General features: G+C 50.0%; 1 protein-coding gene across 4 annotated transcripts in view; it reads right to left on the minus strand.

Moving 5' to 3' along the window:
• The window catches only part of MAP4K4 (mitogen-activated protein kinase kinase kinase kinase 4), a 602,555-nt gene that overhangs the window by 108,011 nt on the left and 467,737 nt on the right, over positions 1-26,807 (minus strand). The window lies entirely within an intron of this gene.

Consider the following 26,807-nt stretch of genomic DNA (forward strand, 5'->3'; position numbering starts at 1 on the left):
GAGCCTGATCTCCGTCACCTTGGGGCTGTCCCGCAGCCGAGGAGCGCGGCCGGCCGGCCTCCCTCCCACCTCTCCACCGAGCAGAAACGCTGAGGGTGCCCTTTGGTGTTGCTGTTTTGGGGGGTTTTGCTTAGTTGTGTTCACACGTTTCACGCTCAGGGCAAAAAACAGTCTCCAGAAACAGAAAGGACCCCAGGGCCCCCACCACCAGCCTTGGTGGTCTCTAAGCTCTCCGAGAGAGGGGACAACCCTCCACATGCACCACAGACAGAAGAGCAGGAAGAGACTCAACCAGTATTAAACTCCTCCCCCTCCTTTTTTTTTTCCTTTTTTTTTTTTCAAAATTTCGATTGAAAATCAGTGGGATACGGCCAAATTTCCACAGACCAGGCCATACACTACATCTAAAAACAAAGCCACAGAGGGCTCTATGATTCGTACCAAGTCATGCCATTTTCCTCTTTGCATTTTCCACCTCCCAAAAGGAAGTAATGGAGATACAGGACAGTGAGATGTGATGAGGAAAATAATCACTGGGGACTATGTTCTATAAACAAATACTTAGGAGGCACATACAGGCATTTGCTTGTGCAAACAAGTATTCGTTTCCATAATTTCCACAATACTAATCTACCCTGCTAGCTCAGGAACCCGAACAGCAATTTTGCCTTTACTGCTACAAGAATTGCTTTTTCGCTTCCTTAAATGCTGGCACAAACCTATCTGCTCAGCCTAGGTTTCCACATACAAACGTGCAGAGCTGCTCATCCTCAGCAAGGGGCAAGACACTGCTCCATGTCCCGCTGCTTCCTCCGTGCCTGGGACTTGGCCGTTGCGGCTGGGCCAGACCTGCCCGGTGCTCGGTAGGACACGGGTCTGGGGCGGCAGCTCCACGCGCTCTGACCTCCGCTGCCCAGGGCTTCGTCCTCCTCCACACGTCCACCGCCTTCCCCACGCCACCGACCAAACCCGCGTGTGCGAGTCCTCCCTCCGAGCGGTGCCCGTGAAATTCCCCTTCTCCCTCCGCGCGTCCCACACGACCGAGACCATGATCCAGCTTCGCGCAGACCCCGACGCTGTCCGCGCCGAGCGGGGACTCTCCCGCTCATCCCAACGGGAGACGCCCCCCTTCCCCGCAGGCTTCCCGACATCCTGGATGGGAGCGGCAGCACCTGGGAGCAGCAGGAGACTGACCCGGTGCCCGCACCGAGCAGGAGGACACAGCAGAGCCGCAGGAACACCCAGTCTGTGAGTTGGAGAGCAGCTCACAAACTCACACACAATTTCACAAAATAAGCCTGTTTTTTGTTTTTTGTTTTTTGGGTTTTTTTTGGTGAAATAAAAAGGCAGAGGATAAATCCTGCGTTTCTCACACAGCTTCAGTGACTTCTCCCTGCAATGCCCTTAGCGCAAAATCACCCGCAAATTAACCGAAACACAGAATCTGACCTCACACCTCTGCTCTGCAGAACAGTCGGCCTGCCAGAAAGTTCAAACGTGAAAAAAAGGTCCCAGGAAAGTTGTTCAGAAATATTACTACCTGTCAACATGCAACATGACATTTCCCACCAGCCTTGTACCAAACACCTCAGCCCCATTTAAACGGGAGAAACGCTCTTCTATGGAGGGGCGTGGATAAGGAGCTCCAAGCGTTCACAGCAGCTTCCCAAAGCACTCAGTGGAAAGGGAGGATCTAAGCAACTTCCAGCCGGTTTTCAGCCTTTCCATCCCACGCTCTGAGCTAATCAGAATGAAAACAGATGGGGTCATTGCAAGCAGAGATGTTCACAGACTTCCCAGTGCAGAAACTGATAAGGACAATTGCTCTTCCATGGTCTTCCCTGGATTTAAGCAGAAGCCTGCAGCTCTGGAGTAGCTGGGAGGCACAGCATCGCTAGAGGCACCTTTAGCAGAAGCAAAAACATACTAGAGATCACTACCAACCTCCTAAGCCTTGGCTTTAGGATCAGAAAGCAAAAAGGAGGAGGAGAACATTAATCTCAGCACCCAAATGTTCCAGTTCTCCCTCGGTCCTTGGCAGCATTAGCTGGGAGTTTCTCCTGGAGAGGTACAGCCATTAGAACTGGCACTGTCACACCGCTGTCATTAGGAGGTCATTGCCATGGGTCCTCCATATGGAAGACACAGGTCGGGAGGAAAAAGTCTTCCACTTATTCCTGCAGTTGGGAAGGGAGGCAGCAATTCCACCAGGGAGCCAGCCTTCCTCCTTTTCTTCAGCAGCCTACAGAAAAGCCCAGACCTGATTTTAAATGAGGGCCTCCCAGGAAAGCAAGTACTCGGGCATGGGTCTGAGTGCTGAGAGGGCGGCAAGCATCCTGCTCCTCGTAGGGACGCGCAAATAATAAAAGAAGAAACTAGATATGGAAGTTCGAGCAAAGGGAAGAATACAAACAAGATGGGGAGAGTGAGAGCATCACTTCTGGGTTTGTTTTTTGCAATTTCTAACTTCCAGTTTAAAATGCCTTCTATGAAGGGCTTTCAGATCAGACAGACCAGTACTGCGGAAGCTACAATGAGGACTCCCAAAATGCAATCAAGAGCAAAGTTTTGTTTATGCTGACAGGGCAAGCCAACCAGACCAAAACGTATCTGCAAATATTTATTTTCACGTTGTGAATGTCAACATTCTTTGCTGTCTTCGCGACAAGTGGGCAACGTGCAGTAAGTGCACCCGGCCAAGGTCAAACACAGCCCTCCAAGGTTTCATTTGGTTAGATACCCTGGGGGCCTTACTTGTGCAGGCCTGGAGACACCACTAGGCAGGAGCCTGCACCCGTTCTGCAGAGGACTGGATTTATTCATGTTTGCAGTCCTGACCGGGTGAAAGACAAGCAGTTCAAACAAGAAGGGGGCTCGAGCTGAGCCCGCACACAGCGCTGCAGACGGGTCCTCTCCCACACACCTGGTGAGCCTTGTGCAATGAAAGCACACAGCAAGTACCATGGGTGTCGGAGTGCTATTTTTTCCACATTTATGCCCTTCTCTGATAGACAGGTCATACACCAAGCCCGCCCTGGCTCGCACGGTTTTAGAAGGCTTTTCGAGGAGAGCAGATGCCGAGGAGAATCCCTTCAGAAGTGTGCTGCGGCCGGCCACTGCAAGGCGAACAAACAGCCCTCCAAAGCGCTGCCAGTGCTTGTATTTTTCCACAGGGGCCAATAAAACTGTTTCTCGGCGGAGGGCACGTCTGTGTCCACACAGGGCACGGGGTTTCTGCGCGCGAGAACGCAGAGAACTTGGCCGCAAGGGCTACAGCTCTGCTGTGTAGAGCTGCTTGGAAGGAGACAGCAACCCACCAAAGACACCAGGGCTGCAAATAATTTACATCAGTGCTGCTTTTTTTTTTGAGTCTCATAAAAGAGATGCCTAGCAATTACCTTTTTTAAAAAATCTTTCCACCATAAAATGGAATCAGTCGGTTCTTAGAAGAGTTCAACATTAACATCTGCATTCAGTGTCAGATTCTTCGAGCAGTAACTAGACACTTCCACTCAGTTTAAGCAGACTTTGTATCAAGAGACACAAGCATTAAATACAAAGACATTGCGCACTGTCAATTTTTTGGTATTCCAGTTTTGCCTGGATGAGTCCACAGAGCACAAGGGGTCTGTGCACAGTCCACAGACCCTTTGCTATTGACCAAGGTCCAGAGAGGGTATTCTGGAAATAAAAACTACGTTATGTTCATGCTCTTCCTCCAGCATGCAGATCATTTTTGAGGGAACTTCAAAGCCTTTTTCTTTTTTTCCCTTTTTCTTTTTGGTGTGTGCAGGTGCGTTAATCACCGTATTTACGAGGGATAGTCACTCCACCTACGGACAAGATCAGCCCTGGTTTTTCTCCTCCTCTTGCTATCAAGAGCATCTTTCAGCAGCGAGTGCTGATCTGTCATGTGTAACAGCAACTGCCAAGTCAGGTAGGGGAGGGCAGCACTAACCAAATCCCAATTTGCGCAATTTTCAGCGGAACCTGCCCAAAAGGTGGGATGTAGAAGAGGCGCATTACAACATATGGTTTGGCTGCCAGTCAGACACACTGCTCATAAACAAGAACATATATATATACACACACACATTCATGGATGACAAATGCCATGGTAGAAATGCAGCTCAAACGGTTCGTTTTCTGTTGTTTTTTAAAGATGTTAGTCTGGCAGCTACGTCACCGTCGGAAGTTATGGCGTTGGGAAACAACCTACTCGAGAACAAATCTCTGACAGAGACAAGCCAGAAGAGATGCCAAGGATGCCTTAAGCTAAGCGAGTCGAGCAGATCAGAAACCTCGTCTTTAAAGAAAACACAGCCACATTTCTAGGAATGTAAATAAGGCACCTGCACACGCAGAGAAACGGGATCACTTCAGAAATATGCAGAAACTCTGAAGCTCACCTCCTGACTTCTCCGTGCTCCTCCAGGAACATTCAAGGCAGGGCCGAGCCTGGCGCGCTCCGGCTGCCTCAGCTCCCGTGGGAGCAGCTCTGGGGCCGCCCGGGAGGACTGGAGGATCCAAGGGCCTCCTGCTCTGCCCGTGCGCGGGGCCGCACGCGGGGCCACACGGCGTTCAGGAAGAGCCGCAGCGGGGAATCCGGCAGCATCTCCCGGAGACGGAGCTCGCGGCGCGCTGTCCCGCACAGCGCAGGCCGGGCGGGCCGGCTCTGCGTCGCGGCACGGTGTGCCCCGAAACACCGCACGGGCACACTCAGTCCTGGGAAAAACAACTTGGGGCGTCTGGTGTCCTCACAGCCAGGTGTCCAAGTACCCTGACCTTCTGCATGGCAAATACTATGCATCCTTACAAATGCCCGAGGGACCGCTGCCTTGCAGAGAGGGGGGAAAAACTGTGAACAGGAGGAGGGAGCATCCTCGGTTCCAAAAAACAAAAGGGACGCAGAGCCAAAACACCATCTTGGGGGGGGAAGAGCGTATGAAGAAAGTTGCCCAGCCTCCAGGTAGGGTAAATTACACGCCTGGGTCTGATGTGGGTTTTGCATGTCGATGTAATCTCCCATCAAGCAACAAAACAACAACAACAACAAAGTGACTTTGGAATGGCGCTGGCCGGAACATCCGCTATCGCAAGGACACAGCGCTGCCCGGATCCGGCTCTTCCCCAGCACGGGCATCGCTAGGGAGATGCCCAGGACACAGCCGCTGCAGGAAGGGGCAGGAGGGGGATTTCCACCTGCTTACATGTGCCTTTGTAATTTTGCTCCTCACTTACCACGTTCTTGGTGTTCCTTTATTTTTTTTTCCATGTTGGAAAACTCCTGCTGTCTGCAAGCAAAGGAAAGGCAGACAACCTCCCCATGGAGGAGACAGGAAGCCACGGACACGCGCGCAGGCTCCTGAGTGCAGCAGCGCCGGGCGCGGAGCGTGTTTGTGAAATAACCGTGCCATCTATTATTGTAATTATCCTTGGAATTTCTAATGCTGGAAACCCCGTGCAGATAAACAAACAAACAAACAATCTCGTCATTATGAGCCTCAGACGCCGGCTCACCCAGCCAAATCAGACCGAGGGCATCTGCATATCTAAGAGCGGGCGGCAAGCCCGGGAGCCAGCGCTACCCCGTCACGCCGCGCCAGCCGGGTGGAGGTAGCATCTGCGAAGCACAATTCCCCTTAGAACTGGTGCAACAGCTGGGAGCCTGGCTTGGGAACCACGCAGGGGAGACCAGAAGGACCCTCCTCCCGGCTCGCACAAAGCCACCCCAGCGAGGGCAGCGGCGGCGCTGCACGGAGGCAGGGAGCACATCTGTGCCAGTCTGGGGAATCTGACTGCCAGCTCCAGGGGCCACCCCGGCTCGAGGTCTAAGGCAGGTCAGGTGAGTCAGCGCCTCCCGGAGCTCGCTCCTCTCCCCGCTCTAGAGGGAACAATGTCTGAGTAAATGGCTGCGTCTGAGACATTAATTGCAGGTGTCTGAAAGACAGGAGGGAGGAAGATGAGGTGCCAAAATTGCACCACCGTGTTTAGCAATGTAAAAACGGAGGGGAGTCAGAGAAAGAAAGGGAGGGGGAGAGAAATCCGTCGCTCCTCATGGGATGGAAAGGCACATAAATACGCCAGGCAGATACGGCGTTCCCTCAATGCTCATTATTTGCCCACCCTTCTTCTGTGCTAAGCGCAGACGCGGTGGAAGCCTGCCCGACCGCCCTGCAAGCTGACACTGTGCCTCTGCGTCCGGGCTCACTTCCGTGGGTCAGCAATCTCTATCCGCTACTCCCACGAAGGCGCAGTGCATATTACAAAAATAGCCCCATTTAAATAAGCCCAGCTGTGCTCCATTATGCAGCAGAGTTCCAATATAACCCAGTTCCTTCTTGCTAGCAGAGACAGGTTATAATTTCTTAGGAAACCTCACCCTAACTCTCGTAGAGGCCTAACGAAGATGAGCCTTGTCCATGCCGGGGCTCCTGCTCTGCTCTTCCGTTTTGCCTCTACTGTCAATAAAGGCAGAAATTCAGCACGCTGAAGCCAACCCATAATTCAGCACCCAGAGCTGATCAGTTCAGTTGTACAACCAGGTCTCCTGCAGACATGAGGGGGCTGCTGCCGACGCAGCAGCCACTGCCACCAGGATCTCCGCTAACAACGTCCCTTTTTTGCCCTTTTTCAACCTGGTCCAGTCTCACATAAAGCTGCTGATTGATACAGGAAGCAAAAGCAAGCAAGGAAAATGCACAGATGTGCAAGGGACAGATGTCACGATTCTGTATATTAGGGGAAAAAAGCATTGATTCAGAAATCCTGCTTTTAAAGCCTACCAGAGCAGTCGGCATTATATCCTTAATATGTTAACATGCATGATTTATACTTTCCCTGTGTGCAATCCACACACTGTGTCTCTTGTACACTGAAAAATTAATGATAAACTACGCAGAGGAGACCAGCAGCAGCGGTGAGAGCTCTTAGCGGGAAGTTGCATGAAATGCTTCAACAGGAGCATCCATGCACATGGCTCTAATGCAGCACAGCAGTGCAACCTCTCTGCGTTTCTACCACCTTTCTCTTCTTTTTGCCTTCCTTTTATTCACCTGCCTTTTGTACAGAGGCAAAGCTGTAGTTCAAAACATCACTTTACTTGATTTCTCTGTTCAAACACTTGTTAAGGTTTTGCTCAACATTTGCAAAAAACAGAAGGGTAGTGAAAAGGACAGTACAAAGGACAAGGCCACTCCAGCAAACTTGCATTTGCTTTTTGCTATTTTCTAGCCCACCTGCATATTTCACCTCTGAATGTAGAAAGAAATAGTTTCAGAACCAATATACTGCCTTTTTTAATATAAATGTTTAATAAAGAAAAATGTTTTCTAAAAGTACACTAAGCAACTAAAGCAATAACTAAGCATCCCACCACTGAAAAACCCTGCTCCGCAGCACTCTAATAAACTCATATAAATGACTTTGGGACTGACCATGGAAGTACACTCCTGTGTCAGCAAATTGCTGCCTGCACCAACGCTTGGACCTTCCCAACTGAGCTTTAAAGTGGGAAGTCAAAGCCAAAGCTCTGTCCTTACTCCTGGGTCAGGAGTAGCAGCAACCGTAACTATAAATGACCTCTCAGGTCACCCTGGTTCACTTCTGGTCCCGATCCAACAAGGCTTAAGACTTTAGCTGAAATTAAAAGAGTGAGTTAGACTTATTTTTGGTCCTCATTCGGTCCAGCTCCCTGGCTAAAGATTTGGGAGGAACTTAGCGGCTGCAGGAGCTTCTTGCTGCCCACGTCCCTGGCGAGGGCTGCGGCAGGGCGAGCTGCAGCCTCCCCCGGAGAACACTCACAAGCCTTCTCCCCGATTACCATTTTTAATTGAATCTGATTAGATTTGGGATTCGCGGGTGGGAAGAAAAAGAGATGAAACGGCAAGTACGAGGCTCCAGGCCAGGATTAACAGCAATGGCAACGAGTCAAGCTAAAGGAATGACTTTTCCAAGCACCAGTCTCCCTTGGAACAGGCACTTGGAAGTCACTGCCCGGTATTCCTGTGTTCCAGTCATCTCTTCCTCGGGGAGGCAAGGATGATTTAGAAGGAAAAAGGAAATAAAGCAACACTTCATCACCGTGTACACATAAAATGGCACACCCAATTCTTACCCAACTGAAAATCCTCTTAAGCTATTCCTGAGAAAGCCAGGTAAGAGCGGGCAACAGAAACACCATCTGCACGTGTTTCTGAGCAGGGGAAAGCAGAGACACTGTTAATAAGTAGTACAGTGTCCTGTGACATTTTTCATGTTCTGTGAAAGGAAATGATTTGTTTGCAGCCGATACTGGATTTCATACACCGCTCAAGCCTTCCATGACAGAGGAGGCCCTGCTCAAGCACAGCATTTACAGAAGTTTTCACAGACTCCCTCTGCTCCTCACTGCGGGGAAAACTGCTCATCAGCAGCAAGTCATCTGTTACTCACCCACCAAGCCTCACGCCAGACATTTGTACCCTGGGCATAGGGCACACACTAAAACCCACATGAACAACATATCTACCTTCTTCGGATTAAACTAAGCTTAACCTGGGATAAAAAACTCACCACTAACTTCTGTAGTTCACTTGTCACTACCCAAGGTAGTTCACTTTTCACTACCCAAGGTGCTCTCAAGAGCGCCTGACAAAACCCTACTTTTTGTCCCCCTCGAGCATGCCAGGTAGTTTTCCAATGCAGAAGCACTAGCTTGTGGCACTAGCTATATAAAATATTGCCATTGATCAAATGACAAGGACATCTTGAAAAGCTGCAGCACTGTATCATGTGCCCACCTTCTCCCTGGACTGCTGAGGTCGTTCCCAGCTTTTGGAGGCTTCACAAGCTCCCAAAAGTTGGACCTAAGGTAGCAGTAGGCTCCCAAGAAGGCTGTGCCGTATTCCTGCTGTGCTTCCTCTGTAAATGACACATAAGAGACCTTCTCAGAAATAACCAGTTGACAGTGACTGAACAAAAGCTAGGGCAAGATCTACTGAGCCAAATACAAGCACTTTAGTCCCTCAGAAACCTCTGCCCTGCTCCACCTATGAACTTCAGTTGAGGTGCCCAAGCACTCTTTTTTTCTTTACCTGCAAGTCTGCGGTCAGCGATGGGTCTGAACTAAGCACTAGCATCCCAGGTTCCCCCCTTGTTGCTACAGAAACTACCACTAACTCACAACCCTTCAGCCTCTTTTCATAGAATCATTTTTCACCGCAGCAGAGAGTTCAATATTCTTAGATGCACAGATGGGTCTTACAGAAGTGCCCAATTCATGCTGAAGGGTCCCAGCAGGCAGCAAGACCCTGCCCACACCTTGGCCTAGAGCTCATTCGGGACAGCACCCACACGCACACACCACATTATGGAAAGAGGCAAAACAAACTCTGGGAGTTCGTATTGCCCAACTACCCCTGCCTCAGGAACACACCACGCTCTCCAAGGCACACTGAGCAGCACGCTGCCACCACCGCCACCACTCCCCTCACAGGAGGGACTTTGCTGCTCCTGCCAAGCCAGGCTGGCATGTGATCAGAAGGAAAATGATTCACAGGACACCGAAACATATTTCACCTCACTTGCGTCATAACTGGAAATTCTCCCTGGACTTCCCAGTTTCTCAGATCCCGGGCTCCCAGGCTTTCCAGGCCTGCAGGGGACGGCAGCAGCCACACAGAGGTGGAATCTGATGACTGAGAAGTGACAGCCAGTTTTCCAGTTCCTCTTTTTAAAAAGCATTATTTTCCAGCACCACTCAGCAGCAAATGTAGCCCAGGGGAGATAAGAGATGCCCAGAGGGCGAGCAGAACAGAATGCAGCCACCCAAGCGCCGAACAGCGCGGGACGTGTCCCAGGCTCAAGGGCTCTGCAGCCCTCGGCCGAAGCAGCCCTGGGCACAGGAAGTTCCACAAACACAGGATCGCCCAGGCCAGGGAGCCCCAGCTGTGACCTCAAAACGTATTTCAAGCCAGCTTCACCCTTGACTGTCTCTGCACCCCTGCATGGGCTTGGCACAGCGTGGCCGGAGAGGTTAGGCACCAGAGGGCGGCTGATATCCACTACGAAGCCACTGACAACCAGCAGCCACAAGCTCCACGTCTAAGCGAGGGCAAGAACCCCCCTGCGTGGACGTCATGGATTATGGCTCCCTCACGGAGGAAAATACAGCATGCCACTCACAACACTGCCAGGCTCCAAAGTGTGATAAATAGAAGATCTGCAAAATCCAAATTAAAAAGAGTTCTGTGATGCACATACCAACATCAATATATACATTTTTTTAAATCTTCACCCCGCCAGGCACAAGTGGAACTGGGCAAACAGTGAGACACTTCATTTTAAAAAAGTGTTAGGCAAGTGCAGCTAAATTCACAGGGTTTCTTCAAAAGCGCTTGTCCGGGCTATCCCTGTGAGCTTGCCTTGACATTGCCTTCTCAGAGCAAAGGAGAGTTTGCCTGAGCAATTTGCTTAATGCTGAAGCTATTTTAAGAGCAGTGACCCAGATCTTTGTTTTGTCAGCAGATGACTTGTATAACAGAGATGAATTGACAAGGAGTTGAACAGGCATTGGGCAATGCCCCGCTGGTGACGAGCATCAGCAGAGCTCACTCATGGAGGAAGGCAGCATCAACAGGCTCTTCCACCTGAGCCTGAGCTTTTGCCACCAACATCAGAGTCACCATAAGCTCTAACACAGATACAACCTCAGTGGCTATATGAACGTGCCAGTATGTATGACCTATATCCACAGCAGGGGCACGTTCACCATGGTTGTCACAGACTCACAAGAGTGGTTGAGGTTGGAAGGGACCTCTAGAGATCATCTAGTCCAACCTCCCTGTTCCAGCAGGGACATCTAGAGCATGTGGCACAGGGTGGCATCCAGGTGGGTTTGGGAGACTCCACAAACTCTCCGGGCAGCCTGTTCCAGGGCTCTGTCACCCACACACTATAGAAGTTCTTCCTCACATGGAGATGGAACTTCTTGGGTTTCAACTTCTACCCATTACCCCTTGTCCTGTCACCGGCCACCTCCAAGAAGAGTTTGACCCAGTCCTCCCTATAGTCTCCCCTCAGGTATTTGTATCTGTTGATCAGATCTCCTTTCAGCCTTCTCTTCTCTAGGCTCAACAGGTTAAGCTCACTTAGTCTTTCCTCATGATAGATGCGCCAGCCCAGCTCTAAGCTGGACCCTGTGTAGAAGTTATCTGTGAGGTAGAGTGCTCTCCAAATACAGCAGGAAGCACGTAACAGTGAAAAGGCTGAGCTGGGACTGCAGGTGAGCTGCTTGCTCAGTCACATCTCAGGAGGATGAATCACTCCGTCCACAGTCGTTACGCGGAGTCTGAGGAGAACAGAAGACATTCAGCCTCGACCAGCGCTGTTCTTAACCACTCATTTATTGCAGCTCATTAATGTGTAACTGAGCTCCTGGCAAATGGGGAGGGCCCTAGGTCAGAAGGCTGGAAAGCAGCTAGAAAAGACAAACTCAGGCAGCTTTGATTATGTTTTTTGTATGCTGAGACCTCCTGTTTTAGGTATCGCCAGCACTTCTGGAACCTAAGCTACACACAACCTTACGGAAAACATACTTAGGCTGACGAAGCACAGGGAATATTCTGGGGCATGGGGAATTCAAACCTCATGAAGACGCGGAAGATGCCGTTAGGGGAACGGCTGCAGAAAAGACACCTCAGGAAAAGATCTTACAAGGGTATCAGGAGGGCTCTCGAGAGAGACACAAACCTGGCCAAGAGGAGAGCTGGGGGCAGGGTTTTCAGCCTCAGCGCAGGCCGACACCCCTGGCTGCCCCGCAGTATTTCTACCCGCACCAGTTTGCTCTGGAACATGTTGATTCCTCACGGGAAAACTTTCCGCTCAGAGTGCTGGTGTTTACAAAACATTAGTCACGGAAAAAAATTCTTGGCTTTTCTGATTCAACCAAAGGGCAAATGTACGTGACATGGAGGCAACCTGAGCGCAGGCCTTTTCTAGAAGAGGAGCTGGGCTGTCTTCTACCTAATTCTCAACGTAGCGTGGTTTCCTTCTCTGGCAGGGCTGGAAAGCCATTTCCCACACAGCTTTGAAGCCCAGAGCTCAACTTCGCTAAGGCTGTTAAACCCAGTGGGTGACGGGACTGCAACTGCTCACGTGGGCTCAGTGCTTTTCCCTTCAATTTGTGCTCTTCCAGGAGAGATAACCATGCCGAAAATACATGGATCAGGTTTTCTACAGGAGAGATTGCTCCCCTCTCTGCAGTCCCCAGCCTGCCAGCCCAAAGCACACGAGTGATGATAAAACAGCAGCAACAACAGACAGACTAAAACAGCTCCAGCAACTCCTAGGCTGGGGCTTTCTGCCTTTGTCTTCCCTCACTGTTCAATGTTTTGGGAACAACCACGTGTGGTCAGTACAAAGTTGCTGCCCAAAGCAGAGAAAGAAATGGCTCACTAGAGGCAAACACACATGCTCGCACTTGTAATAACAGATCCTTTAATACATTATAGGAAGCAGCAATAACACTAACCTTGCGCTAATACAATAAACTTAATCAAATATTTCTGACATGTTGGAATCACAGAATCACAGAATGGCTGAGGTTGGAAGGGACCTCTAGAGATCACTAGTCCAACTAGACTGCTCCTGCTCCAGCAGGGACACCCAGAGCACGTGGCACAGGGTGACACCCAGGTGGGTTTGGAAGATCTGCAGAGAAGGAGACTCCACAGCCTCCCTGGGCAGCCTGTTCCAGGGCTCTGGCACCCTCACAGCAAAGAAGTTCTTCCTCACATGGAGATGGAACTGCCTGGGTTTCAACTTGCACCCATCACCCCTTGTCCTGTCACCAGGCACCACCAAGAGCCTGGCCCTGTCCTCCCTACAGTCACCCCTCAGGTCCTTGAACATATTGATCAGATCCCCTCTCAGCCTTCTCTTCTCCAGACAAAACAAGCCCAGCTCACTTAGTCTCTCCTCATAAGAGAGATGCTCCAGTCCCTTAATCATCTTCATGGCTCTACGCTGGACCCTCTCTAGAAGCTCCATGTCCTTCTTGTACAGGTGAGCCCAGAACTGCACCCAATACTCCAGGTGCGGCCTCACCAGAGCTGAGCAGAGGGGCAGGATCCCCTCCCTAGACCCGCTGGCAACGCTCCTCCTGATGCAGGCCAGGATCCCATTGGCCTTCTTGGCCACAAGGGCACATTGCTGACTCATGGGTAACTTGCTGTCAACCAGGACTCCCAAATCCCTCTCTGCAGAGCTGCTTTCCAGCAGGTCAACCCCTAATCTGTCCTGGTGCCTGGTAATTCCTCCCCAGGTGCAGGACCCTGCACTTGTCCTTGTTGAACCTCATGAGGTTCCTCTCTGCCCTCCTGAAGTTGGACTTCAGGACCAGAGCTCTCCAGGACACTAGACCTCCTAGGGTTAGAAATTTAGCCTTATCACTGCGTGTGCCGCCTACAACGAACATGCAATAGGATCATGGCAGGGATAAGGGGGTGAAGGGCTTCCTTTTTTGGAAGATGAACAAAGATGTCAGAATTCTGCAGGCTTTAAAATCTAAAGTAATTAAAGCGGAATTCAAGTCTACTACAGATTTGTCAAACGTTTAATGCAAAAAAAAAAAACCCCTTAATCATGCCACTGTCAACTGAGCTAGAGAGAAATTTGCTTCTCTCCTAGCATATGGCTTAATCTGCTCCCAGGGTGCAGTTCTCCGCTCGGGATTTGCCGTTGGAGCGGCCTTGCACTGGCGGTGTCTACGCTAGCTAAACAGCCGCCTCCTTTGAGCAGAGCCCGGCTAACAGGGGCACCAGGCTCCTCTGCCCTGCCGGCCGCTCCCCTATCTCCGACCCCAGGGAGCGTCCGTGCAAAGGGCCCCTCTGCTCCGGGTGCTGCCCCAACGGGAAGCCCCGGCCCCGGGGAGGGCAGAAGCGCCCCTGCCGCCCCCTGGCTCTACCCCACCGAGGCCATGAAACACAGCAGGTTAAACCAAACCCGGCAGAGGGAGGCCAGCGATTCCCGAGGCCCTCCCAAGCGCCTCTGAGCACTGTTACTGAATTTGTCACACGGGAGCAATTAACAACGATCAGAGCCTTTTGCCCGCGTAGGGCACCGAAGGGGCCAGCACCAGGCCTGCCCGCCTCGGCTTCCCACTGCTCCCCGCTCAGCTATTCCTGTCAGGAATGTGCAGCCCTGAAGTAACCGTATAGAAGTCTGTACCTTCCCCGAATGCCTTTTCAGCTTTACAGCAACATACACACCGCATTTAAACTTTTTTTTTTTTTCTGGAATGAGAGCGGCTCCTCGACAAATGAATCTCTGTCCAGATGGTGTTCTCAACAGAAACTCCTCTAAGTACCTCCTAATACCTAAAAAACAGCCTTGGCTCAATCCTCCCACAACTGTCACCTCCTCGCAGAGCAAGGGGTGGGGGCAAAAAGAGGTAATCTTAAGGAAAAGAAAAAAAAAAAAAAAAGAACAAGCAAACAAAACAAAAGAGCCCGAACAATGCAAGCAACTGCATCTTTCCTGAAAACAAGAGTGAGTGCACGATATGCCCAGTTATGTTATCACCATCCCCACAAATTAAATGGGTGTTTCTTAAGTCCTTGAGCCCCTCATCTCCCCTGGAGGAATCACACCGGCTCCCGTGCGGAAAAAGCGGCAGATGCTGTCACAGTCCCCATGGATTGCACTGAAAACACAACCATGGGAACTCTTCCTCTTTTCCCTCCATCTCAACTAGCAGCTTAACAGTTATAGCCCTTATAAAGCCCCCAGGCACTTCCTTACAGCCAAAGGAGTGGGAAAGGAAACACAGGCCAAATGTCTCAGCGTCCCGCAGAGGCTGCGTCAAATTTTGGAAAATCAGAAGTGTTGAAATGTTTAAAGCAGAACGGCTTAAAAGCAGGGGAAATGACATTGCCCTTCTGAGGGCAGCGCGGGTAAAATGCGCGTGTTGCAGGAACTGCACAGCCATGAGGATTCCTCGAGCGGCTGCGTGGCACTCAGCGCTGAGAGGCCTCACGAGCTCGTGCTCAAACCCACACGCAGGGAAGTCATGACTGAGATGATTCTCACAAGTCCGAAGAGATACCAGAGTGAAACGTTTGGCTCAGATTTGTCCGGCAGACGTGTAAGAGCACATCCCTCCAAAAAGCTCTCTGCAAACTCACACGGAGAAGCGAGGACAGAGTAAAACTGGCGAGCGTCATTTTTCTGTGAAGCCAACCCAAAAAAGGACCACAAAAAAAGGCCTAAAGAAGGTGCAGAACGTGTGGTGAAACACATTAATTCAGTAGCAGACCAGCCTCATCCTGGCAGAACTACAGCCCTACAGCAGAGGTCACAGGACTTAACTCTACCCCTTTTATTTGCTACTTACACGTACACCAAGGATGCCGCAGACAGGCCTGCAGGAAGGATTACAAGGGATGAGGGTAGCCAGGGAAAAGGGGAACTGCCAGAGGAGCTCACCCACATGAGGGTGAGCGTGAGGAAAGAGAGAGCAAGAAGGACAACGCAAACCACAATAAGGGAGGCAAGCCTGCTACCACCTAAAATTTGACATACTTAGAAAAGAAAATCCTAGGAGAAAAGATTAAATCAAAAATGTTAGAGGCAGACGGCACTTCTGACAAGCAGCATTTCTGGAAAGAATGCTTTTTTCCCCGATAAGCTGGAAGCAGGAACATCCCTTTACACCGGGAATTGCAAACTCTTGTCCATGAGCCCAACTCCCAGCTGCAGAACCTGACTGTTACCCAACTTACTTGCACTGACGGCAGCAGACCAGACCCGGACGGGCAGCAATGTATTCCTAGCTTTAGAAAAGCAGTTTAAACAAAGCAATCTTCACCTAACCGCTGCAATAAGAAGGCCTACCTCTGTTATGATCCTGCGCCATCGCACTTCATCCTGCTCTCAAATGGTATTTAAAGCTCTTAAATTATGAATTTACATTCTGCCTGCATGATCTGTTAAGGTTTCTGCCAACCTAGGACAGCAAAAACATTTGAAATATTCTTTCAAATACTTGATTTCATGATTTGAATGTTTTGGTGACAAGAAGTTCGCCTCAGACTCTCACAAGACTTTTTCTGACGTCAGGCGAAACTGTTCCTGAAACTAGGTGGTTTTGCTGACGGTTGTGACACGAGTCCCTGGCCATTTCTGCGTGTTGTTTCCAGCCACTATTAGAAGAAACCCACAGAATTCAGCACAGCCAAGACAGAACTGCTCTGTGCATCCCAGAGAAATTCCCATCTCCCTCTTGAGAAGGGCAGGTTACAAAGTCAGCTCTCAGGGCAACCCTTGGTACTGGTGCTGGATGCCCCGTGCGCAACCCGCGCAGGAAAGAAAAGAACAGCTATCAAATTTTTACTGGTAAAATACCAGAATAAACCTAGTCTTTTCACTTTTAGTCATTATCATAACACACATGGTACCTGACGTGCAGTTAATGGAGCTTTAGACCAAGAGCTCTTGTATGGAAAACACGCCCTCAGCTTTTGAAAACGTGAGGTTTTATCAGAGGTCAGCAGTGCACGGGGCTCTATGAAACCCCTTGTCTAGTGGCACCTCTCACTGCATTACAGAAGCATCAGCCAGAGGGAGGTTTGAAAGGGCCCCACCAAGGCAGCACCACTAACCACCACTGATACAGGCTCACGAGCAGGCAAAACTCTGCAGACCAAACCACTGCGCCACAGATACTCGAAAAAAAACACATCATCTTCAATGAATTCTGCTGTATATGATCCACTTCGCAGGTTATTGGTCAACAACCAGTATATTTTTATTCCTGAGGAGGAGCCCAGAGCGCTCTTCCATCAGCTGGGAGGAAAGCTACGGAAAGGTAGCGGCACTCAGGACTGATCTACTGCCTCGGGTCATTCCGAAAACCATAAAGCCGGTGGCATGTAAGACAAGCGACTCATTGACAAGAGCTCTTTGAACTTCAGCACAAATAAAATTAGGACAATAATAAAGATTTTCATTCCTTGCCATGTAAGACTCCTACAAAGGCTAAGAAAAGCTTTTCCCATCCGCTCTCCTAACGCTCAAGTTATTTAGCAACTGAAATTTCTTTCACATGACTTGAAACATTTTCTCAATACTCCCTTGCCATTGCTCCAGAATTTAACTCTTAGAGGGCGCCTAAAACGCCTGGGAACACGTATAAAGCGTCTCCCACAGCACCCGAGGATCAGTAAAATCCCAGTTTTACTTCCCCTGACTTGAGTGAAAGGAAGGAACTAAGTGCACCTTTCCTACCATTGACATTACATAAGGTTTTTGAAGAAATAAGGTTTTCCAGGCATTCCAGAGATGCCTAATAGACAAAGAGTTTCGAGAAAGGCTGCACTGCCACTATTAATAGACTGACATTTTTTCTTCCCCCACCAGACTGTACCAGAAATACAGGCGGAGGTGATGATTTAAGTCAGAGCAGAGGTACATGAGCTCTCTGGAAAGGCAGGGCCTGTACAATATACAGCATCCTACAACCTTCCTCCTGAACCGTCGGGCACCCATCAGAGGGGAGGGATGACACCTGCATACAGGTATATTCTAAAACACCCGCAGGGAAACAGGGAAGGGCTTTAGATCAGAGACTCCCCTGTACTTCCTAACACTTCTTTTTTCCATCCTGCAACAGTAAGTCATTAACTTAATCGTTCCAAATAACTATAGATTGCAGGATAAGCTAAAGATACCGCATCCCCGTGCATTCTCAGTTTAGCATGCACGGCACTGTTCATGTGGCTTCAATTCTTTATTTATTTGCTTCCTAATTCAACCAAGAGCTCTTACAGCCAGCAGAAGGCCCCTGAAGCTGTCACTGTAACGCGACACGTGCTAACAAACGCCAGGACACCAATTGTGAAGGTGTCCGTGTCGCTGTTTAGCCACGGTAAAACACCCCGGTACCTGCCCCACCTCCGTTAGAGGGAGCAGAGCAGCTGCAGCAGCTCCGTCCCGGGCTTTCTGCAGAAGTCCCGTCACCGTATAAGCCTCTCCGCTGGCTCCACCGCACGCACAGACACGCAGGGCTGCAACGGGGCTCGCAGCACGGGAGCCACCTCCCCATCACACGAGCACACTGCGCCCTTCCTCGAGGAGCTGCCACATCACTTGGCGAGGCCTGCCCTGCTCTGCACGGGGCGGGTGGGAAAGCCGATCCCAGCTGCTGTTGCGGCCAAGGGATCCCTTCCGACTCGGGCGCAACCGTCGCGGGAGGAGAGGCGGCCTCTACCCCACCAGCTCCGCCACCTCCCCTGCCTACGATGGAGGCTGTCGGCCAGCAGAAGCTTCGGTTGAGTGAACGGAGCAGAATAAGGAGTTTCCAACACTTCGGCAAGGCCTGCCGTGCTTGCTGAAGGAACATGCACTACGCTGCCTCCAAAGGAAAGAAAGAAAAAAAAAGTGTTAATTAGAGAAGAGATTCTCAGATTTGCAGCAGATTGAGGTTTAAAAATAAGATTCACAAGCAGATTGAATTCAATCAGCTGAGCTCATGGCTACACAGAAGCAATACAATGATACGGCTGGAAAAAAGAAAAAAAGCCTTGGAGCAAATGAAAGGACCCTTGCAGAGAAACACACTTTTGAAAAAAATAGCTTGAATGTCCAGCACTTAATTACAGCCCTTACCAACACCATCAAAAGAACTCACGTTATTTCTCCAGTTCCATTCTGAAAAACGTAATTTATCTATACAGAAGAGAACCCGATACTTATTGCTGAGGACATGGAGTGGAGAAGCCTGCTCTGCATGCTGCTAGATCCCAAGCAGCTGTGCACGAATAAACCTGCCTGTATTTAAGCCCCCCAGGTCTCTGTACAGACACACAGAGGGAAAGCACATTTGCTTCTTGGTAAATGTGTGCAAAAAGAGTTGCTTATTTACGAGTCTTTGGGAAAACGGGAAGCTTTCCTTCCAGTGATGGGGAAGAGGGGTTAGGCACTTTGTTCACTTTCACACATTAACTCGCAACAGGGTTTTCACTCCCACTCCTGAAGGCAGGAGCTACAACATGCAAGGTTTGCAGTGGGGCCCATCTGGCTAAGCATCGACGTTTAGAAAATCCACATCTCCGACCTGCTCATGCCAGGCTCCCGGGGTATCTATAGGCCACAGGCAGACTCACGTAAAGAGCAATTCATCTCATCTTAGGGTAGGCGCCTCCATAGGCCCTTCATCTCGCTGACTTCTCTCCACTCCAAGGCCAAGACACATAGCTCAGACTGAGATGCCAGAAGGACAGCACACAGAGGATAGGATACAGCCCAGCTACTTAAGCACCTTTCCAGAGCATAATCCAAGCCCACTGCACAGAAACAAGCTGCAGATTAGCGACGGGATGTGCATGGCCGCAGCACACACACCGGAATGCATTTTGTGCATGTGCCAGACCACTGCGAAATATCTGGAGCTACCCAGCACTGCCAGTCACTTGGAGGAGCACAAGAGAAATTAAATTAGAGCTTCCACCCAGGAAACACTGCATCGTTAGATTCAGACATCACTGCAGTCACAAACTGCCTGGGCTGTCACAGCAGCGTGTGCTAGCAGCACTGCAGTCAAGGGTGCATCCACATCTCGATTTTCTCTTCGTAGAGAAGTACAAAAAATGAAGAAAAAGAGTGAACTACAACAGAGGATAAAGGGGCATCCCCAGACTTTTTAGTATACATAAAAATAGGTACAGTGTAGAACACTTTAATACATCAAGGCCCAGGGAGCTTTGCTTTCCTTGTTTTGAAAATGAAACACCACTAGGCTGCTCAGAGTGAAGGGAGCAAGCTTTTAAGATGAGCTAAATTGGGTTTGAGCTTACTGTTTAAGTTGAAATTGTGAATTTTTTCCCACTGTCATCCCCTGCAGTAACTCTCCCAAAGTCCCGGGAAGAAACAAGTGAAACTTGTTTAACTGAACATGGCTGCTTTATTTTAAATCCTTAGAGTGATTTTCCAAGCTTCCAAACTCAAAAAACTCACACAAACGGCACCAGTTCTGAGGTAAATGAGCAGGTGTAGACGATAGCCGTGGTAATCTCCGCGGAGCTAATAAAAATCAGCTCTGCTGCAACACAATATTCCAGGCAGCTGCCCACCACAGCAGCTGCCACGCTTTCATCTCCCCCCAACCCCGCGTTTCACCTCCGTCCTCCCGCGCAGCCGCCAGCTGCGGAAACCGGAGCCGCGCGGCGGCCCGGCGCACGCGACGCGCGGCTGCAACGTGGAAACGCAGCAACCGAGCCCGGCCGGACGAAAAACCCATCTTCTGGTTTCCAGAACTGACGAGAAGCTGCCGCTGAAGTGCAGAGGAACCCTGTAGGCCTGTTAAAAAGGCAGTTTGGGGGGCCATTTTACACAGCACTAGGCCCCGCCAGCCCGCAGCGGGCCCTTCCCCGCGGCGGAGCTACCTGCCCACAGCTCCTATTCCCATTCCATGATTCACTGCAGTCCTTAGACGGGTGCGCTCTTATCAGCGCCTCGTGGGATGGCTCCGAGGGGGGTGACCGACACGCACCAGATAAGCGCCACGATGCCAGCGTGGCCGCGGCAGTTCTCCCACATCGGCTGTTCTGTTACTTAGCTAGGCCAATCGGGGCTGGTCGCCGCCTGCGGTGCCCTGTTTGTGCCGCCGCAGTGACAGCCACGGTGGCCCAGCAAGCAGCGAGGGGGCGGCGGGGACGGGCAAGAGCCATTTTGTGGAGAGCAGCACACAAATTCCCCTGCAAAAATCACCTTTTCTGGCACAGCCAGGTGAGATGCACCGAAACCAGCACAAAAACCTGCATAAATAACCCCATCCGCAATGCCCAAAGGCTGGCTGGGAGGTGAAAGCAGAAGATTCCTCAACTGTCATAGGTCAAACCCCTAATATTTTAACTCTACAAGTTCTGTTAGTGAAGTAAGGATTTCTACTGACAGTAAAGTTAACTTGGTACTTTTTCTTACACTTTATTGATTCCTCACTACTTTTTGTTTTGCACAACTATGAATCTTCTGCCAATTCGTGCTTGGTGCTCATGCCCTCTTCTCTGCCTTCACTTTCTCATTTCCTCAGCAAATTCACTTTTGCTAGGGCTGATTTTCTCTCAGGTGTCCAGCTGTCTCTTCCTGCTCACTTTCCGACCCCATATTTTACAGCAGACTTGGTCCTTCACCAGTTGGATTAGCTGAATGGAAAATCAAGCAGGAGGAGAGCATGGCAAGATCCCAGAGGTAGTCAACGCCTTTCAGGCCCACCCCTGGGAGTTGCACATGGCACTTTGGATGGAAGTAGCACCAATTTCTAAACAAAGTGCAGGGAAGCTGGCCCTTTTACGCTTGGACTTGATGATCTTGAAGGCCTCTTCCAACCATAGTGATTCTATGATCCCATCCCTGCGTCCATCTGACCCCGCACACATTAGGGAGGCGTGACAAGCCTTGCTCAAGGTGGCACGGGGGGACAGGAGCGAAGGTGCGAGGTGGAGGCACCCTGAGCTACCAAAGAGCTTGCAGACCACATGGCAGTGCTCTGCAGGTTGCAATCCGAGTCACATTTTGTGCCTCAGCGCAAGTCTTTCATGCTGCAGCCAAGGCAAGAAAAGTACTCTGAAAATAAGTTCAAAGTTCATTGAGCTGCAATGGTAAAAACCTCAAAGCTTATTATATTCCAAGTTACCTCAAGATCCCTAAGTACTGTACACAGCTTCTTGTTTTTCCCCCTTCCCCTTCCTGCAGTTGCCTTCTAGAGCCAACACTGTCTGGTTTTTGAGACGGTGCCGATCTGAAAAACAATCGGGGACGCAGAATGCCCCAAACACCAGGTATTTGATAAGAAACCGCTTACGCAAAACTAGGAGATCCCCTCCCAAATCCACCTCTCAGTTCAAGCGAGCTGAATTCTTTCCACTGTCTCCAGTGGGAGTTGGACTGGGACCTAAAATAACGCCGCAGATAATCATCTACTGTAACTTTCGACTACAGTCAAACCCACATTGTGCAAGAAAGTGCTATTGAGCTGAAGCGTCAACGTCATTCAAAGGCGAGGAGAAACACTCCTGGAGGAGCCCAAGTGTGGAGTCAGAAATGTACAAAGGGAACAACAAAAACACCACTTTCCTCCAAGGAAAACAGATCTCGAGAAAGTAACCTCACACCCTACCAGGCTGAAGTCACAACTGCAGCAGAAAGCACCACTTTAAAAGAGGATGACTGGAATATGATGTGTATACACAAACATACCCCAGACCACACGAGAAAAATCAGCCATCAATCTAGTCCAAAAGTATATACTAAAAAAAAAGTATACACTGAATGCAGGGAAATGCAAAGGCTATTTCTTGTAATACTGGATTCCCTCTGGGAATGGGAGGCACAGATCCGCTGTCATCACTGAAGTAAAACCCTCCTCACTCCCACCAAGGCCCTGGCGCCTGCTCCCCTGGCCGAGCATGAACCTTGATAGCCCCTCAACGAAAATTCCACTGCCAACCTTCATGAGGGAGCAAAAAGGGAGGAAGGAAAAGTAAGGAGTCCAGGATACGTCCATATGTTCCTCCGCGTCTTTCTTCAATGTCCCTGAACTAACAAAAATGGGAGAGAGCATTTCAACTTAAATTTAACCCAGATCAGTTGAAAATCCTCCCACAGAAGTCAAAAAACTTCCTAGGAGTCAGTTCAGTCTCTGTGCTACATTTTGTTACATCCATCACCTCGAAGCTCTGCACACATCCAGGTCCCCAAGTGCCAGGCCCTGCTCTAATTACTCCAAGATTAGAGAGTCCCTGCCCCAAGAGCCTGCAATTTGATTTAAGACGAGATACAAAAAAGACATTTTGACAAACAGACAGATGGACTGGGGGAGGAAGAATGAGAGGGACATGTGGTTACCCACAATTAGCAGGTTGCTTTCTTTTTTTTTCTTCCTTTTTTTTTAATAAAAATAAATATCAGTAATCCCCACTGGCCACCTGCCCAGCTTTTGTATATTTAATTAAAAAGGATTTGGGTGATGGAGAACTGTTCAAAAGTTCAGCAGGGTTTATTTTTTTTGGGGGGGTGGGGTGGGATGGGGAACAGAATCACACTAAGGAGAGGCTCCATCCAGCCTCAGATCCAGTGGAATGCCCCATTCCAGCCACTACTTGGTCCTTCCTGTTTTTTTTTCCGAAAGGCAAACTGTCACTTTGCAACAGAATACAGGGAAAAGAAAGAAAGAATAAAAAAAGAGGAGGAAGAGAAGAAGATCAGTTTATACTCAAATAAGCTGGTCTGCACCAGTTCCTGAGAGCCAGTGACCTCACTGATCCTGAACACAGCTTGTCTTTATGGCGATAAGGCTGGAATTGTATCCGTGTTTAACAAAATCATTTCAATCCACAATGCCGCCCGTTTAGTAGCGAGAGAGAAAAAAGGGGGGCCAGGGAGGGGAAATCAAGTGACTTGCTGGCGAACACCGAGCCCTGTCCCCTCTCCCTACCCACCAAAACAGTTCACCTTGTAGGACAGAAAGCCCATTACGATAAAAATAGAGTATCCTTGGCGTGGGAAAACATTTATTCAAGTTTTAATTTATTTTCAAATCAGCGTTTAAACGATCCCATCTTACATCATTTCCTTTTATGAGCCAGCAGTCAGACAATGCACATCATTTACAGGCAGTTTTGGAAGGCTGCAACATAAATCAACAAAAGCAGCCTTCACCATGAATTAACCATTACAGGGCTCTCGGAAAGCCACACCAGCCCCAGCCGAGGGCAATTAGGAGTCTCACCCCTAATTCGGATCCTTCTGTTATGCCTCAGAAGTCGCACAAAAACATTCTTCCCCCTAGTCATTGCTGCGAAAACAGAATGACGATGTCTATCTGCGAGACGTAACAGCACTCTCAGAACAGCTATTTTGAAGCGTTATCTATCTTTAAAGGCGCGTTCATGCACACAGGCACCCTGGGAAAAAAGAGCAAGTGACTGAGGGTGTTAACCCAATTCAGTCTCCCAGCAAAATTCATAAAATCTACAACTACAATGGCCAGACGGCACAAATTTTAAAATTTGCAAATTCCTAAGCAATGCCTTTAATTCACCTTTTTCTTTTCTGCATTAAAAAAGGGGAGGCAAACACTTGGTCTGAATCTTATCTCAAGGCAAACCTAGGGAGTGTTTTCATTTTGTATGAGTGAAACTTCAAATGCGCTTACTGCTGCGTGCAAAAAAAAATAAAGTTTAACTGCAGCAATGCTAAAAACGCCCCTTCAACTCGGTAAAGGATCAAAAGAAAAGCAGTTCTTGAGATAGGCGATCTCTGCTAAGCTGACCCAAGCCCTGCGAGCCACTGAAGTGCCCTGATAATGATTGACCGGAGGCCGCCAGGACGCTCCATGCGGGGCCTTTGTTTCGAAGATAGCGACTGGGGCGGAGGGCCCCATAACCCGGGGGGTTCGGCAGCACCGGTGCCAACCCGAGGGGTTCGGTGGCGCCGGTGCCGCTCGGCTCATGCCCAGCTCGGCTCATGCCCGGCTCGCAGCCGCGCAGGGGCGAGCGGGAACTGCCCGGCTCGGCCCTCGCTGCTCGCAGGAGGCCGCAGGGCGCCCGGCGCCTCACGCGAGGAGGTGGCACGCAGTGCGGCCCGCAGGCCCACGCACACCGCTCTGCCCAGCTGATACGGGCCCGGCGAGGGCAGTTCACCCCTCTGAACAGAAGAAACGCTCTTCAAAACCCGCCTCCTTTCAAAACGAGCACAAGCATAGGGGGCTTCTGCGGCCTGGCACCTCTGCATCGACTCAACGGTGACCCCTCCAGCTCCCTCTTGCAGGAGTGAACCGCCTGCCTGCTAGCTTGAAGGAAACACTACCCGGAAATGCTCCGTTCTTCCTTCCATGCTCTCCTGCTTACACTTGCAATCAACTACAAAAGGGCAAACAACCTCCAGGCGCGCTGCACTTTCAGTCCCGGGGACTTCAAACTACGAGCTGAGGAGCTCTGCTTAGCTCAAGGACAAGTAACTCAGCTCCCTCCATTGCCCCTTCCACCAGTACCTTCATGAGGCAGAGAATTTCCACTCCTTTTAGGCACATGGAGCCAGGGAATCACTAGCGAAAATAACGCAAATCTCACACCTCGCCATGGAAGCAGCCAAAAGCTTAGTGCGTTCAAAGAGCTTATCGCACAGGTCCCAAACCCACAGGACAGACCACGCGAACCAACCCTTCTAGCAGCACAAAAACCCAGCGGTGTCTACGCTGCTCTGTGCCAAGGAGGAATCCCACCCGTGCAATAAGACGCCTTTGGGTGCCCAGCAGCAGTTGTGCACTGCCATCACGTTCTGCACACATACATATGCACACACACACACGAACACATACACAATGTATATCTGCAAGCAGAAGCGTGCTTCCACCCAGCTCTACTGAGGCAAGGGCAGGAAAGCCTGGCCTCCTGCTGGCGTTTCACCAGGTCAACGCGTGCTTCTTCGAACCACAAGTCCCCAGCGAGGCGGGCACCCGGGGCGCCATCACCGCCCCAGGAGCTCGTGTCATGCCCCCCGTCTTCCCCATGGTGGCCGGGCACCAGCCCCGCCGCAGGAACAACGTCACCGCCTGTGCCAACGGCCAAGTGCGGAAGCACCTCCGCACTACTAGTGATGCCAGGCCCGGCGTACAAAACACTACGTAGTAGGAGCAAAAACAAAAGGGAAACAAAAGAGTCCAGGAGAAGGTACTGCAAGCCCGCGTTGCTGGGGAGGAGGAAGCTGGAAGGCGACGAGCAACCACAGCGAGGAGTTAATCAGCTTTCGCCCTGGGTCGCGCCACTCCTCCCAAAGCCCACAAAGCACCCGCATCGTCTCATCTTTTCTCATCTTTACACATCTCCAGAGAATTTGTCCAAACAGAAGAGTGGCCAAGAAGAGCTAAGTGCTATTGAGGAGCCCACTGACATTCCCTCTTCATTACATATTCTCCCAGGAACAAAGCGGAGCTTTCATCACAAAAGGATGTTTTGTTTACGCGCCACCTCGCTACCTGTCCGCCTCCTAAGAACAAGTAGGAGGCCAGCACAAATGGGGACAAATTATCAGTGCAAATATCCCCAGTGCACTACAGGCTGAACGGTTCTAGAGGAAATCAGTGCTGAAATACTTGTTTCTGGCACCCAAAGCCACCACTTATTTCTTTATCTGATAGATACGGTGAAACATCTTCACTATTTCCTGCCCAGTGAGAAAGGGTAGGGGAAACCTGATGGGGCGCACACAAAAACTAGTGCCCCAAACTGTTGCTATCCATGTTCTCAGAGTAACACGACTGCCTCTTGCACCTCAGGTGATTGGCCACTGTTCCAGGCTGATAAATGCATTTGCTGAGTTTCATTTAAAAGAAAAAAAAGATATGTATATACTTCTGGGAGAATTCTATCACACTTAATGGTAATGAAATCACCATTTTCTCTTGTCAAGACAGTTAAACCTAAAAAGAGTTTGCTAATTGAGTCAAAGCATTAACAAGTAAGCTAAGAAACAATGCACCGAATTGCAATAATTAACAGGAGAGTTTAAAGTTACACATTCACGCCCTACTTTTTTTTTTTTTTTTCCTCTCTCTCTCTCTCCTGGAAGAAGAGCTCAGGTGATGGGAGCTCAGGAGCAGGAGGATTACCAAAAATAAAACACAGGCCTAGCCAAGGCAATGTCAAAGTACAGCTTCTAATCAATCTCTCCGCCTTCCTCCGCCCTTCTGAGCCACGTACAACCGTGGCTCCAGCTTTTCTGTGTGTGTGTGCAAACAGAAGCAGCCCGGTTATTTTATGTCTTGTCTTAAT

The sequence above is a fragment of the Tinamus guttatus genome, unplaced genomic scaffold (genome assembly GCF_059628265.1).
Source record: "Tinamus guttatus ecotype Peru unplaced genomic scaffold, ASM5962826v1 Tinamus_guttatus_pri_ptg000002l, whole genome shotgun sequence".
NCBI classification, from domain to species: domain Eukaryota; kingdom Metazoa; phylum Chordata; class Aves; order Tinamiformes; family Tinamidae; genus Tinamus; species Tinamus guttatus.